Raw genomic sequence first — 14822 nt, 5'->3', positions numbered from 1 at the left:
ATAATAAAAATAAGTCCAGAAGTCAATAAAATTTAAAACAAAACAGTAAAGAAACTATAACAAGACAGAAAATTCATCAAATATAAAGCAGATACTTTAAAAAAATAGTAAAGTCAAAAAACTTTCAGCAAATCCAACAAAGCTAAAAAGAGAAGATACGTTAACAATACTGGAACTAAAAGGGGATATCACTACAGACCCAACAGACATTAAAAAAAAAATAACAAAGTACTACAAATTACTCTGCATATGTAAATTTGACATTTGAAATGAAATTGACTGATTCATTCAAAATGGCACACTACCAAAACTCACTCAAGATAAAATAGATAAGGCAATTAGAGAAATTGAATTTGTTATTTTTTTATAAAAGAAGTAACAAAAACTGCAGGCCAATATCCTTCTTGAACAGAGATGCAAAAAAATCCCCATCAAAATATTAGCAACTCAAATGCAGAAATACATAAAAATAATAGTACACCATGACCAAATTGGGTTTATTGCAGGAATAAAAGACTAGTTTAATATGTGATACTATGATGGTGGAAGTCTCTTTATGGGAGAAGGGGGAAGAAATCTTGAAGACACTTTTCCCCATTCTAGCTCAGTACTCAGTACTTTTCTACTAGTAGCTCCCCACCCTCACTCTCTCCCCAAACTTAGGGTCCATAAAAAAAAACAGAACCTTTTGTTTAGGGCTCCCTTAACAGTGAAACGGAAGTCAAAGAAAAACTAAATTAGTGAAGAGACAGATTGGAAGATTCAACATAGTAAAGATATCGATTTTCCTTCAATTGCTCTATAGGGTTAAAGCAATTTCTATCAAAATCATAGAAAGATTACTTGCAGGTATTGACAGGCTGATGCTAACATTTACATAAAAAGGCAAAGAAACTACAATAGCCAAAACAATTTTAAATAGAAGAGTGAAGGTAGAGGAATAACATGACCTGATTTTGACTTATACAGATGCAATAATCAAGAGTGTTGTATTGGTAAAGGCACAATATAGAGGCATTTCTCACACATTGCTGATATAGTCACCAGAGAAGTTTGGCAGTTTCTTATAAAATTAAACATATGCTGATCATATGATTCAGAGCACAATGGAGCACAATATAGGGTCCCACGGCAGATCTGCACAAATATTGCCAACTACTTTTTGGCAAGATGCAAAATCATTTCAATGGAGAAAGGATTGTTTATTCAACAAATGCTGTTGGAACAATGATAGGCAAAACAATGAACCTCAATCTAAACTTTACATCTTGTACAAAAATTAACCCAAAATGAATTATGTACATAAATGTAAAGCATAAGATTATTGAAACTTTTAGAAGAAAACATTGGAGAAAATCTTCATGGTTAAAGGTTAGGCAGGGAGTTCTTCAACATGACACCAAAGAATGATCCATAAAGAAAAAAGTTAATAAATTGAGCTTTATCAAAATTACAAATATGTGTTCTATGAAATATCCTAAGAAACTATTTGCAATATTTGCAATGTATATATATATTATATATATAACAAAGGTATTCAGAATACATAAAGAACCCTCTAAACTCAACAGTGAAAAAGCAAACAATCTAACGCAAAAAATGGGTGGCAAACTTGAACAGACACTACCAAATAGGATACATGGATATGTGGATGACAAATATAAACATGAAAAGATGTTCATTATTAGCCATTAGGAAAATGCAGATTAAAGCTCCAAATATGATATCATTACGCATCTATTAGAATAGCTAAAGTTAAAATATTGAAATTAATACTGATGATAAAAATATTTGTAATAACCACATGCTGGTGGAGTGACTGCATTTCTCCCACATTGCTGATATAGTCACCAAAAAGTTTGGCAGTTTCTTATTAATTAAACATATACTGATCATATGAGCCAGCAGTTATACTTCTGCATATATTGCCTAGAAAAATGTAAAGTTGTGTCAATATAAAAACCTGTACACAGATGTTTATAGCAGCTTTACTATAATAGGCAACAACTGGAAACAACACAAATTCACTTCAACAAGTGAATGGATCCGGTACATCTGGCCGGGCACGGTGGCTCACACCTGCAATCCCAGCACTTTGGGAGGCCGAGGCAGGTGGATCACGAGGTCAGGAGTTCAAGACCAGCCTGGCCAAGATGGTGAAACCCCGTCTCTGCTAAAAATACAAAAAATAGCCAGGTGTGGTGGTGGGTGCCTGTAATCCCAGCTCCTCAGGAGGCTGAGGCAGAGAATTGCTTGAACCTGGGAGGTGGAGGTTGCAGTGAGCCGAGATTGCACCACTGCACTCCAGCCTGGGTGACAGAGCAAGACTCCATCTCAAAAAAAGAAAAAAAAAAAAAAGAACTCTGGTACATCCAGATCAAGGAATACTATTCAGCAAAAAGGAACAAACTGCTCATACATGTAGCAACTTGAATTTTTTTAAAGTTAATATCAAAGAGTTATCTATTATACAATCCCATTTATATAACATGCTCAAAATGACAAAATTGTAGTAAGAAAGAACAGATCAATAATTGTCAGGGGCTGACAGAAGGGAGAGACTAGTAAGGTATAACATGAAATATTTTTTTTTGGTGATCGAATATTTCTGTATCCTAATTCTGATGACTATTCACCAAATCTAACATATGATACAATTTCATAGAACTATACACCATAAAAAGAAGTGCATATAAAAACTGGTGAGACCCAAATAAGATTTGTACTTAAGTAATAGTGTTGTACCAATGTCAGTTTCCTGGTTTTCAAAAGGTACTATGGCTATGTAAAATTTTGTCATTAGGGCAAGCTGGTTAAAGGAAACACAGGAACTTTCTGTACTTATTTTTGCAACTGGTCATGAATATTAAGCTATTTCAAAATCAAAAGTAATAAAAATAAACTTTCAAATATTACTGACTTTTATTTTCTACTATGTACTCTCCCATTTTCTTTGTCAAAAAAGATTTGCACTTTTTTTTTTTTTTTTGCTGTTCTTTGAGTGAAGCTTCACAGAAGTAGTGATAAACATGTTTGACAAGCAGTCCTTCTATTATAGTTTCTTTTTAATTTATTAAGTAGCTGCTCGAAAGAGTTCATGGACTAGTCTTCATGATATTTGTCTTTTGATATGACATCTATACTTTTATTTCTGTTAAGGATTAATAATTACAACCACTGATTACCCAATCTGGAAAAACAATAAGTTAAGTTAAAAACACGTTCTTTACTTTGTGTTCTTTCATAAATTTACTTTTCAAAATAAAAAAACACATGCTGAAATATATACACATAAATGTATAATTGATAACTTTTTTCACAGAATGGACACACTCATACAACCATTGTTCAAATCAAGAAATTAAACATTATTAGTACCTAGAATCCACCTTCTTTGTGCCTTCTCTTAATCACTCAAAAGTTACTCTAACTGTAGAGATGGGAAAAATCTAGCTCAGAGAGGTGAAGGAATTTGCCCAAATACACAGTTAAGAAATGGCAGAGCTACAATTCAAATTCAAGTTTCCTAAACACTAGAGCTTTTTTCACTTCCACTTTTGCTAAGATTTCACTTAGCAATCTTTCCCCTCATATTGGCTGTATTTTCATACTTCATGAGTCTTATCTTCAAAGTTAGTGACCATTTTTTATTTTTATTCATGACATTTTTTAGGCTTCAGCAAGTAGAATCAGGTAAGTGGCTATTTGGTCTCCTTATCATGCATAGAAACTTTCTAAATTAAAATTACGTTAATTCATTACTTCATTTATTAATTAACAAACTCCATGAGAGGGATTAAAAAAAACACAGCCCCATCCACCAGAAAAGTAATTGCAAAAATTATTGACTTTAGTATAAAGTAGTGTTGATGATAGAAGTATTAAATAAAAATATGGAATAACCTGATCTAATTCATCCTCTACATGGCCAACAAAGTCATCTCTCCAAAAGAGTAATCTAATCATGCATCCTCCCCCAAGGGTCTACACTCTTCCCAACACATGTCGCCTAAAGATAAAGTCCACATTCCTTTGTTTAGCATCTGACTTCTGACTTTTTTTTTTTTTTTTTTTTTTTTGAGATGGAGTCTTGCTCTGTGGCCCAGGCTGGAGTGCAGTGGTGCGATCTCAGCTCACTGCAACCTCTGCCTCCCTGGTTCAAGCAATTCCCCTGCCTCAGCCTCCTGAGTAGCTGGGATTACAGGTGCACACCACCACATCTGGCTAATTTTTTTGTATTTTTAGTAGAGACAGGGTTTCACCATGTTGGCCAGACTGGTCTCGAACTCCTGACATCAGGCAAATCCACCCACCTCGGCTTCCCACAGTGCTGTGATTACAGGAGTGAGCCACCATGCCCAGCCTTGGCATCTGACTTCTAACGACTCCTGCATCTCATTATTCTACTGCTTTCCACCCCCAGCACCACTGAGACCAGATATGTCTGAATTTGAATGCCATGTCTATCTCTTACTAAACATCTGGCCTTGAGCAAATTATGTAACCATTCTCAGTTTCAGTGTCCATACTTATAAACTAGAGATAAACTTTATTCACAGGGCCTGTAAGGTAAAAGAGATAAAGAATATAATGCATTTTTGCCCAGTGCTTGGCACATAGTGAGCATTTTGTGAATGGTAACTATGTTAGCTATCAAATTATGCTGGGCTGCTTATAATTCCCTAACAAATGTTATCTAACTATTTCTTCTGTTTCAGATGTTCTCAGCCTCTCCCTCTTGCGCTTTTTTGTTTCAATAATTTCTGTACCTTCTTCAAAACCCAACACAGACATCATCTTCTTGGGGAAGATTTCCTTGTACTCTCTTTTCTTCCTTCCCCACCTGTTTCCCAGTTATTCGGTCCTTCTTCTGTATTACCTACTTACCATCTATACATATTTCTGGTGTGGTATAATCATGCTGTGTCACAGTCTGCTTACATTTCTTTTCCCCTACAAGCTCCCTCAGTGCAGGGACTATGCTCGATATCTAATATATAGAACGCCCTCAAGAAGTATTTGTTGAATGTAATTGAATTCAAACTGAGCATGGTGAAAATATAGAGAAATAAATATTTAAATCTACTCAAGGAGACAAAGGAAAATCTTCAAGAAGTGGGTAGCATCTTAGCTCATCTTCAGGTGTAAGTAGGATTTAGCTGGTCAGTAGAGAAAGGGAGGAGAATACAGGCTCAGAACACCGTGAACAAATGCAAACCAGCATAAAACCCATTGTGTCCAGTATGATAGGCTGTAGAGGGACAAGTGGAGATGAGGCTAGAAAAATCGGTTGAATTTCTGAACTCCATGCTGAGGCATTTCTCCTTCATTCTGCAAACCATAAAGAACCATGCATCTACAATTTTAGTAAATCACTCTTGGGAGTGGAGGGAGGGGAGAGGGCTGGAAAAACAAAAACAAAATGAAGATAGATAGGTAGACCAGTTAAGAGGCTATTGCCTCAGTGAAGCAACAAGATAATAAGGGGCTGAAGTAGTGTGATAGCTGTAGGAATTAAAAGAATGGGACAGATAGGCAGATACTGAGTAGCTAACAGACATGAACTGGTGAATAGGCCCCCAAATAAGAGATGGGGAAGTAAATAAGAAACAACTGTGCCAACTGTTACAGTTCTAGTTTGAGACGAGCTTTTTAACTAAATAAGAGCTACAATAGAATCACACATATTAATATTTCAGCTGTCAGTGATCACTGCTCTGGATCCTTTCCTGACATTCTGAGATACGACACTCCCTTTTTTGTCCCACAATGACATCTTGTCAAAATAGTAACTGCTCCTACAGATAGCAAGTACAGTTAAGCTGTGTGTTAGATATTATAAAGCTGCACTATTACTCAACTTCTGCAATAACCATATAAGTTTGATATTATCTTTCCATTTGAGAGATAAGAAAACTCAGATTCACAAGACTAATTCACCAGAGGTGGCCTAGCTAGTAAACGACACAGCTGGGATTCAAACTCAGGACTATATTCTCTTCTTCCTTAGGAATATAAGTCCCAATAGAGACTACATTTCCCAGATTCCCTTGCAGTTGAGTGTGACCATGTGACAAACTTCTGGCCAGTAAGGTGTTAGCATACAACTGACCATTGTTCTTTGCGGGAGGGGTTGTCTTTTCTTCTCCCCCTTCCTCCTTCTTGCTGGCCAGATGAGCATGTGATAGCTGGAGCAATGTAAAGATACCTTGGATCATGAGGTGGAAGCTAGGAGCCATGGAAGGATGTAGGAGAAGCCCAGATTTCTGTTGACTTCTAAAGCTATAATGTCAGCCTTCAACTACCTATCTACAGACTTATTTTTGTGAAAGAAAAATAAATATGTCTTGGTTAAGCCATGGTTTTCGAAGGTTTTTAGTGGGTTAATCACAGCTGAACCTGCATTTTAACACATTCAGACTTAGAAACTTGTGCTCTTTATTTTTATTCATATGTTCTCTCAAACAAAATAATATTTCATCACAGCAAAGGCCACACAATATTTCATTCTGTGCAGAATATTTCATAGAGTGTAGAACATATCTACACTATAAGAAACTTGAGGATAATTCAAATTTACAATTATTCTCAACTTCTTGCACAGTGCCTGTTGCAGAGCAGCACCTCAACCAATATTGTCAATTAATTAATTCATAAATGAGGGAATCAATATTTTAAATAATCTGAGATCAATAATTACCCCTATGCTAGCTTTTGCCTATTACCCATCATTCCCTTTAGCACATTGGCACCAACTCTGAAGAAGTGCAAATTGACCTAATATTGACCATAGAAAAGCAGTAAAGATAAATTTAGCTTCCACAACAAAAAATGCATTTGAACTCCCCACTCTTGGATTTCTAGGCATCCTTCCATTAGCCCCAGCTCTAAGAAGGGTCTACCCAAAATTTGCTGCAGGTGCCCTGTCTTGTTGTAGTCCTAACATGAATCCAAGATGCTCCACAGAGCACAGAAAGGCTCCTGTCCCATCCCAGTGTCTGGGCTGGAAACAGAAGAGGCCTCTACCTTGTCACAGTGAAGAGTAAGTCATCCCAACTCATTATGTGTGCATGTAAGGGAAGAAAGAAGAACTGAATAACCAACTCCCAAATTATGAAGGGGCAAGACTACCTAAAAAAAATAAACCTTGGCAGGGCGCAGTGGCTCACACCTGTAATTCCAGCACTTTAGGAGGTCGAGGTGGGCGAATTACCTGAAGTCTTGAGTTCGAGACCAGCCTGGCCAACATGGTGAAACCCTGTCTCTACTAAAAATACAAAAATTAGCTGGGCGTAGTAGCAGGTGTAATCTCAGCTACTCAGGAGGCTGAGGCAGGAGAATCGCTCAAACTCAGGAAGCAGAGGTTGCAGTGGAGCTGAAATGGCGCCATTGCACTCCAGCCTGTCTCAAAATAAAAATAAATAAATTAATTAAATAATTAATAAATAAATAATAAATAAAAATAAAAAATAAACCTTGAAGTTTGGAGCCCCCAGTGAGGTGATTCAGTGGAGATGTTTCATATTTAAGGAAAAGAGATGAGTTTAGCAAGATGTGGAGCCCAGAGCTGGAGCTCATGATGTTCCTACTGAAGATTCTACCGTGCAAGAGCCCTTAAAAATACAAGATAATAGAATTTTTTTTTAAAGGCAGATGTGGATATACTTCCAAATATACATCCACATCTGGAAAGAAAAGGCACAGGGCTCTAGATGGAAGGAATTAAGCGGGTATTTGTATTACAGCGATTGGCTTTACCTTCTCATTTTGCATAATCTCTTTTTCAATGGTGAGGAGTGTAATTTCCCTTCACTTCATAGAATGGTACTTGGAGAGGACAGAGAGGAAGTCTCTGCATTTTGTGAAAGAGAAAATTACCAGCACCGCTTTTGTTCTCTTAGGCAGGATTTGGATGGATTACGCATACTTAAAAAGGAAGGCGGCTTTTAACCTTAAAAAAAAAAAGAAGAGAAAAGAAAAAGAGAATGAAAACTCCTTGCATTAACACAGTGCATTGACATGTTACTAAATCTAAGGAATTTTGAAGGATAAATTCCCAGACTTTATCCAAAACATGAAACAAATTCTTCAAACACAAGCTGCCAAGCTCATCTACTTGTTCAGATCCCTGCAACTTTGGTCTCACCAAACTGCTCGCTTAGCTTTTTGATTGGTTGCTTAACCCTTCCAGGCCGATTGAGGCAGTGGGCAGGAGGAGCTGGAGGGGGCTGTTCAATCAGCTCAGAGCATTGCCTCCTCTCGGAAGATCAGACTTCTGGAATCGATTTTGGTCCAGAATTGCATTACCCAAGGAATGCGGAGTATGCACAGGCCTTGATGGCTTGTGAACCACACTTCCTGAAGCTGGCCACAAGCCAGAGCTGAGGCCATCAGCATCTTAAAAATGTATTGTTTATGAGACAAAGAACAATCCACTCAATTTCTGAAATCACTGAAGTGGAAAGCTTGTCTGTAAGTAACCTAAAACTTGGTTGACATTTAGGCTTCTTTGTATTTCAAGTATATGGGAGGGATCAAATGTCACCCCAAAATGTCTTTTACTCTCCACAGGCAGGCATTGTAAGGCATTGAGTAGCCTAGGATTATATCTTGCTGAAACTAAACTGCTCTGGTCAGAAGACTATTTTTCTATCAAAAATATTGCCAACTCACGTCTCCAAAAGCAGAAGAGATAGGACAAAATGTGGTAAGGAAAGATAAAAGAGGAGCGACAATTCTGTCTCTCCAATAATTTAAAGACCAGTGGGCAAGATGAGACAAATGTCTGTGAAGAATGCCTAAAAATGAAAATAAAGCAACTGTTTGAAGGGGAATCCTGCACAGTTTTTTAGGACAGGGTGGTTTATGGAGTCATGGCTAGAAACAAGGGGAACGTTCCAGCTGTTGAGAAAAGATTGGGATGAAGGCTCAGAGGCAGGAATTAGTAAAGTTAGCTGTGGGTGTGCGTGGTTGGAGTGAAGAAATCCTAGCCTGAAAAGAAGACAAGGTAAGCACAGAGTAGGGATGAAATGAAAGGAGAACCATGTGGGGCTTAGCTTTGCTTTATGCTCCAAGTAGATTATAATTATCTTATGGTTATATTATTATTCTCCACTTAGGCAAGGAGTAATTTTCACCTGATATCTTTCAGACTATCTTTTCCATTTCACCTCTTGTTTGGAACATTTTCTTCAAAGTTACCTCCTCTAAAAATGTGCTATTGGCTCATAAAAGCCACTTCTGGCTCTCGAATTCCACAAGACCATGTAAGTTACCATACTAAGTAGCTATCCTTTATGCAAAGAGAGAAGTATGTCTTTTCAATCAGGTGATGTATATAGAATCATAGGTCAGACATCTGTCCGAATAATTGGGTAATTCATTATCTAGCACTGCAGGCAAGTCTGAAGCATTTTATTCCTCCGCTACCGAATCACAGCATCTTAAATAGTATTGATAATGACATTGCCATTTTCATGTTTTCTACTGAATTCCCTTCTCTGCTCACAAAGAAGCCTAAGAAAACTCTACCCAAAAGGAAAATATCTTATTTTCCTTACTGTCAGAATCACACATTTAGTTAGCCAATTTTTTTGTGATATCAATAATAAAAAGTAACACATTCTCAAAGGGTATTCATTGAAATTCTAGTGAGGCCAATGTCTCCAAGTGAAACCCTAGTATTGATTCTAGTGAACTGAATCACACCAACTTCATAGGAACCTAGAGCCAACCTGACTGAGAGAATTACCCCAAATTGAATGAACCTTGTATAAGTTTGGCTGTGTTTTAAAAATGTTTGCTTCCTAAAGTAATACAAGGAGGTAAAGGACTGCTTTGAAAGCAAACATGGCAAATGCAGGCAAAAATCGACCCTCTTTTTAAACAGACTACAGTCAATAAAATTAAGTGAGCTGCAGTATAAATTTTTCAAGGATGTAGATAGTGTCTATCATAGTGTTTTGGTGATCAAATGAGTTAAAGAATGAATGGCTTGTTTTTTTAAAAAGCTCATATTCATTAGTTTGAGATGGACCAATCAATATGAAATGGTTGGAAAAGATAGTAAATAAAATGGGTTAACTCTTTCAATCTATCTTAAGGTAGCATTAGCAAGAACATTGAAGAAAACAATTAGTTCGCTTGTCCAGAAATCAAGGTTGTTGCAATTGTTATCATCAGGGACTGCCATAGACTGATTCAACTAATTTTCCCATGAGCAGTACATTCCAGAGCTTTTGAAAGGCCCCAACATTTCACAGCATGTCTCACCAGCAGGGAAGGCCCCTTAAAGATAATTTAATCCAGTCCATGTGTTTAGAAGGAAGAAACAAAGCCCCACAGAGGTGCCATAACTTGTCCAATGTCACACAGATATTTACCAGTCCAGCTAATTCCCCTTCCATGGAACCATGGGTCCATCCTATAAACTCATGGGAAGCAAGAACAGCTAGGCCAAAAGGAACTGCTGAACCCAGGTTGCTGGAGCCAGAAGGGCTATTTAGGAAAGACTAAGCTGGTTGCAAGTTATTCGGGAGAATTGAACAGATACAGAGCAATGTTAAGCTGGGGCACAAAAGCCACAAGATCCCTGTCCAGATGAAGTAAAATGCAGAACAAGGGGAACACGAAGCTTTGTTGGTAAAAGCATGGAGAAGGAACATTGCAAAAATCCAGTGAGCTTGACTGCTGCAAGGATCTCCAAATGCAACAGTGTCAGAAGAATTTGAGTTTCTTCTGCGGTTGGCTGGAAGAAGGATACAGTGGCTCATGAGAGCTTCATCGCAGACACTACTGAGTGAGATACCATCATTTCCAGTGACACAGAGCAAAAATAAAACTGAGGACCACAAAGAAATGACAGGGTACTCAAATCCAGGCAGAACAAAAGTGCAGAGAATTTTCAGTTGTTTTAAGAGAAAAATATCTTCACCCTAATGTCAAGGATAGATATTACAAAGAAAAGAAAAGGGACTGTGTTAAGATTTCTCTTGACACAACGTTAAAGAAATCTATATTACTCTTAACATGGTAGCAGGCAATGTTACTATGGCAGACAAAGGCAAGGCGGCAAAGGGTACTTCGTAGAAGAGGATGAAACAATTTTCATAGCATGGAAAAATGGGCCTTAAGTGGAATGTGAGAGAAAGGTTTTATATCTTAGGCCAGAGTCTGGAAAATAGAATGTTTGAATACCTCCATGGGGAGGAGGGACAGACCTGCGCAGCATTCCAAAGGGTGGGATTCGCAAAAAGCCCAGACAAGACGGGCTGCCCATTGATCATTTCACCCAAACTCCATATGAAAATATTAAAATTCAGATTGTGCCTATAGACAGAACAGCAGGACATAACCTAAAAGAGAGAAATAAGGCTTCTTCCAAGGTGGAGTGGACTCAATCAGGCAGATGGGCCCTCTTGTTTCAACCACACAGTGATGGAATTGGCAAGGGTCAAAAAATCACAGTTGTCCTGGAGCCAGGGCTGACTGGTTTGGCTGAAATGGCTTAGTAGCAATTTGGTTGCCATGCTTGCAGAAGCAGCTTTGGTTAATTATCTCGGTGTTTGGGCTACGTGAGGTCAAATATTTGGAGAATTAGAAAAATCCAAATAACTGACACCATTTTTTCTTTGAGTTTGTCTCCAAATGTTTTGGCATCACCATCCTTGAGTCAAGGAAGAAAATATGAAGAATGTAAAAGTATAGTAAAAAGGCAGATTTATGTTCCTGGGTTTTTACTGATAGATGATAATTGTACATATTTATGAGGTACGTGTGATATTTTGATACATGCATAGACTGTGTAATGATCATATCAGGGTTATTAGGATATTCATCACCTCAAACATTTATAATTTATTTCTTTTAAGAATATTCCAAATCTTCCAGCTATTTTGAAATATACAATAAGTGATTGATAATTACAGTCATGCTACTGTGCTATCAAACACAAAATTTATTCTTTCTAACTGTATTTTTATATGCATTAACCAGCCTCTCATCAACCTTCCCTTCCTCCAATCCTTCCTACCCTTTAATAACCAGCATTCTACTCTCTACCTTCATGTGATCAACTTTCGTAACTTCCATATGTAAGAGAGAACACATGTTATTAATCTTTCTGTGCCTGCCTTATTTCACTTAATGTAATGTCCTCCAGGCTCGTCCGTGTTGCTGCAAATGACAAGATTTCATCCTTTTTATGGCTGAGTAATATTTCATTGTGTATAAAAACCACATTTTCTTTATCCATTCATCCTTTGATGGACATTTAGGTTTATTCCACATCATGGTTATTGTGAATAGTGCTGCAAAAAACATGGGCATGCAGATATCTCTTTGATACACTGATTTCCTTTCTTTTGAATATGTACCCATCAGTAGGATTGCTGGATCATATGGTGGTTCTATTTTTTGTTTTCTGAGGAATCTCCATACTGTTTTTCATAATGGCTGTACTAATTTCCTTTTTAGCAACAGTGTATTAGAGTATCCCTTTCTCTGCATCCTCACCAGCATGTTATTTTTTGGTTTTGATAAAAGTCATTTTAACTGGGGTGAGATGATACTGCATAGTGGTTTCAATTTGCACTTACCTGATGATTAGTGATGTTGATCTTTTTTTCATATACCTGTCAGTCATTTGTGTCTTTTTTGAGAAATGTCTATTCAAATCATTTGCCCATTTTTAAATCAGATTATTTGGCTTTTTGCTATTGAGTCTTTGAGATTCTTAGATACTTTTAGTTATTAATCCCTTGTCAGATGGGCAGTTTGCAAATATTTCCTCTCATTCTGTAAGCTGTCTCTTTATTCTGTTGTTTCTTTCACTGTGCAGAAACATTTTAGCTTGATGTAATCCCATTTATCTATTTTTGCTTTTCTTGCCTATGCTTTCGAGGTCTTACCCAAAAAACTTTGCCCAGACCAACGTCCTGAAGTGTTTCCCCAATATTTTCTTTTAGTAGTTTTATAGTTTTGGGTCTCAAATTTAAATTTTTAATTCATTTTTCATTTGATTTTTTAAAACAATGCAAGATAAAAGCCTGGTTTTTCTTCCTCTGCATTTGGATATCCAGTTTTTCCAGCAACATTTATTGAAGAGACTGTCCCTTCCTCCAAAGTATGTTCTTGGTGCCTTGGTGTCAAAAATGAGTTGGCTGTAAATGTGTGGATTTATTTCTGGGTTCTCTATTCTGTTCTATTGGTCTAATATGTCTGTTTTTAAGCTAATACCATACTGTTTTGGTCACTGTAGCTTTGTGGTACATTTTGAAGTTAGTGTGATGTCTCCAATTGTGTTCTTTTTGCTCAAGATTACTTTGGCTATTCAAGATTTTTTGTGATTCCTTACAAAATTTAGGACTTTTTTCTATTTCTGTGAAGCAGCTCACTGAAATTTTAATAGAGATTACATTGAATCTGTAAATCACTTTGGGTAGTATAGACATTTTAACAATATTAATTATTCCAGTCTATGAACATGGGACAGCTTTCTTTTTTGTTTATCCTTTTCTATTTCTTTTGTCAGTGTTTTATACTTTTCATTTTAGAAATCTTTCACTCCTTTGGTTAAATTTATTTCTAGGTATTTTTGTGGCTACTATAAATAGGATTTCTTTCTAGATTTCTTCTTCAGATAGTTTGCTATTATTGTACAGAGGTGCTACTGATTTCTGTATGTTCATTTTGTATTCTGAAATTTTACTGAATTCGTTTATCAGATCTAAGAGTTTGTGAAGTCTTTAGGTTTTCCCAAATATAAGACCATGTCATCTGCAAACAAGGACTTCCTTTTCATTTTGAATGTCCATTATTTCTTCCTCTTGCCTAATTGCTTCAGCTAAGACTTCAAGTACTGTGTTGAATAAGAGTGCTGAGAGTAGAACCCTTGTTTTGTTCCATATCTTAGAGAAAAAGCTTTCAATTTCTCTCCATTTAGTATGATGTTACCTGTGGGTTTGTCATATATGGCCTTCAGTATTTTTAGATATGTTCCTTCTATATTCAGTTTGTTGAGTTTTTATCAGTAAAAGGTATTGAATTTTATCAAATATTTTTTCTGTGTCTACTAATTTTATTATATGGTTTTTGTCCTTTATTCTGTTAATGTGGTATATCACATTTATTGATTTGTATATATTGAACCATTCTTGCATTCCTGGATAAATCCCATTTGAGTATGCTGTATTATCTTTTTCATATATTGGTGGATTCGATTTGCTTGGATTTTGTTGAAAATTTTTGAATATATGTTCATCAAGAATATTGGTCTGTAGTTTTCCTTTTTGTTGCATTTTTCACTGATTTTGGTATTAGGGCAAGGCTTGTCTCATAGAATGAATTAGAAAGGATTTCTTCTGGTTTAATATTTTGGAACAGTTTGAAAAGAATTGGTGTTAGTCCTTCTTTAAAAGTTTGGTAGAGTTCAGCAGTAAAGTAATCTGGTCCTGGGCTTTTCTTTGGGAGGCTTTTTATTACTGATTCAACTTTTTTATTAATTATTGATTTGTTCAGGTTTTCTATTTCTTCCTGTTCAATCTAGGTAGATAATATGTGTACAGGATATTGGCCATTTCCTTTAGGTTTTTGCATTTGTTAGTATATAGTTGTTCATAATAGTATCTAATGATCCTTTGCATTTATGTGATATCAGTTGTCTCTTTGTTTCTGATTTTATTTATTTGGGTCTTCCCTCTTTTGTTTCCTTTTAGTCTAGTTAACAGTCTGTGGGTTTTATTTATCTTTTTTAAAAACCAAAATGTTGATTTTTTTTTTAGTTTCTATTTGTTTAGTTTTCCTCTGACCTTTACTATTTATTT

At 36.4% G+C, this 14822-nt stretch overlaps 1 long non-coding RNA gene across 1 annotated transcript in view; it reads right to left on the bottom strand.

Moving 5' to 3' along the window:
• LOC134740285 (uncharacterized) overlaps positions 1–14822 on the bottom strand; it is a 77255-nt gene that overhangs the window by 55943 nt on the left and 6490 nt on the right. Inside the window, exons 2-3 of the long non-coding RNA XR_010127653.1 lie at positions 7759–7951; positions 7214–7401 (exon numbers count right to left, since the gene is read on the bottom strand). This is a non-coding gene — a long non-coding RNA (uncharacterized LOC134740285). The remainder of the gene's footprint in view (positions 1–7213; positions 7402–7758; positions 7952–14822) is intronic.

The sequence above is a fragment of the Pongo pygmaeus genome, chromosome 9 (assembly GCF_028885625.2).
Source record: "Pongo pygmaeus isolate AG05252 chromosome 9, NHGRI_mPonPyg2-v2.0_pri, whole genome shotgun sequence".
Lineage (NCBI taxonomy): Eukaryota > Metazoa > Chordata > Mammalia > Primates > Hominidae > Pongo > Pongo pygmaeus.
Note: the sequence above shows the minus strand (reverse complement) of the source record. Positions and strands in the feature narration are given on the sequence as shown.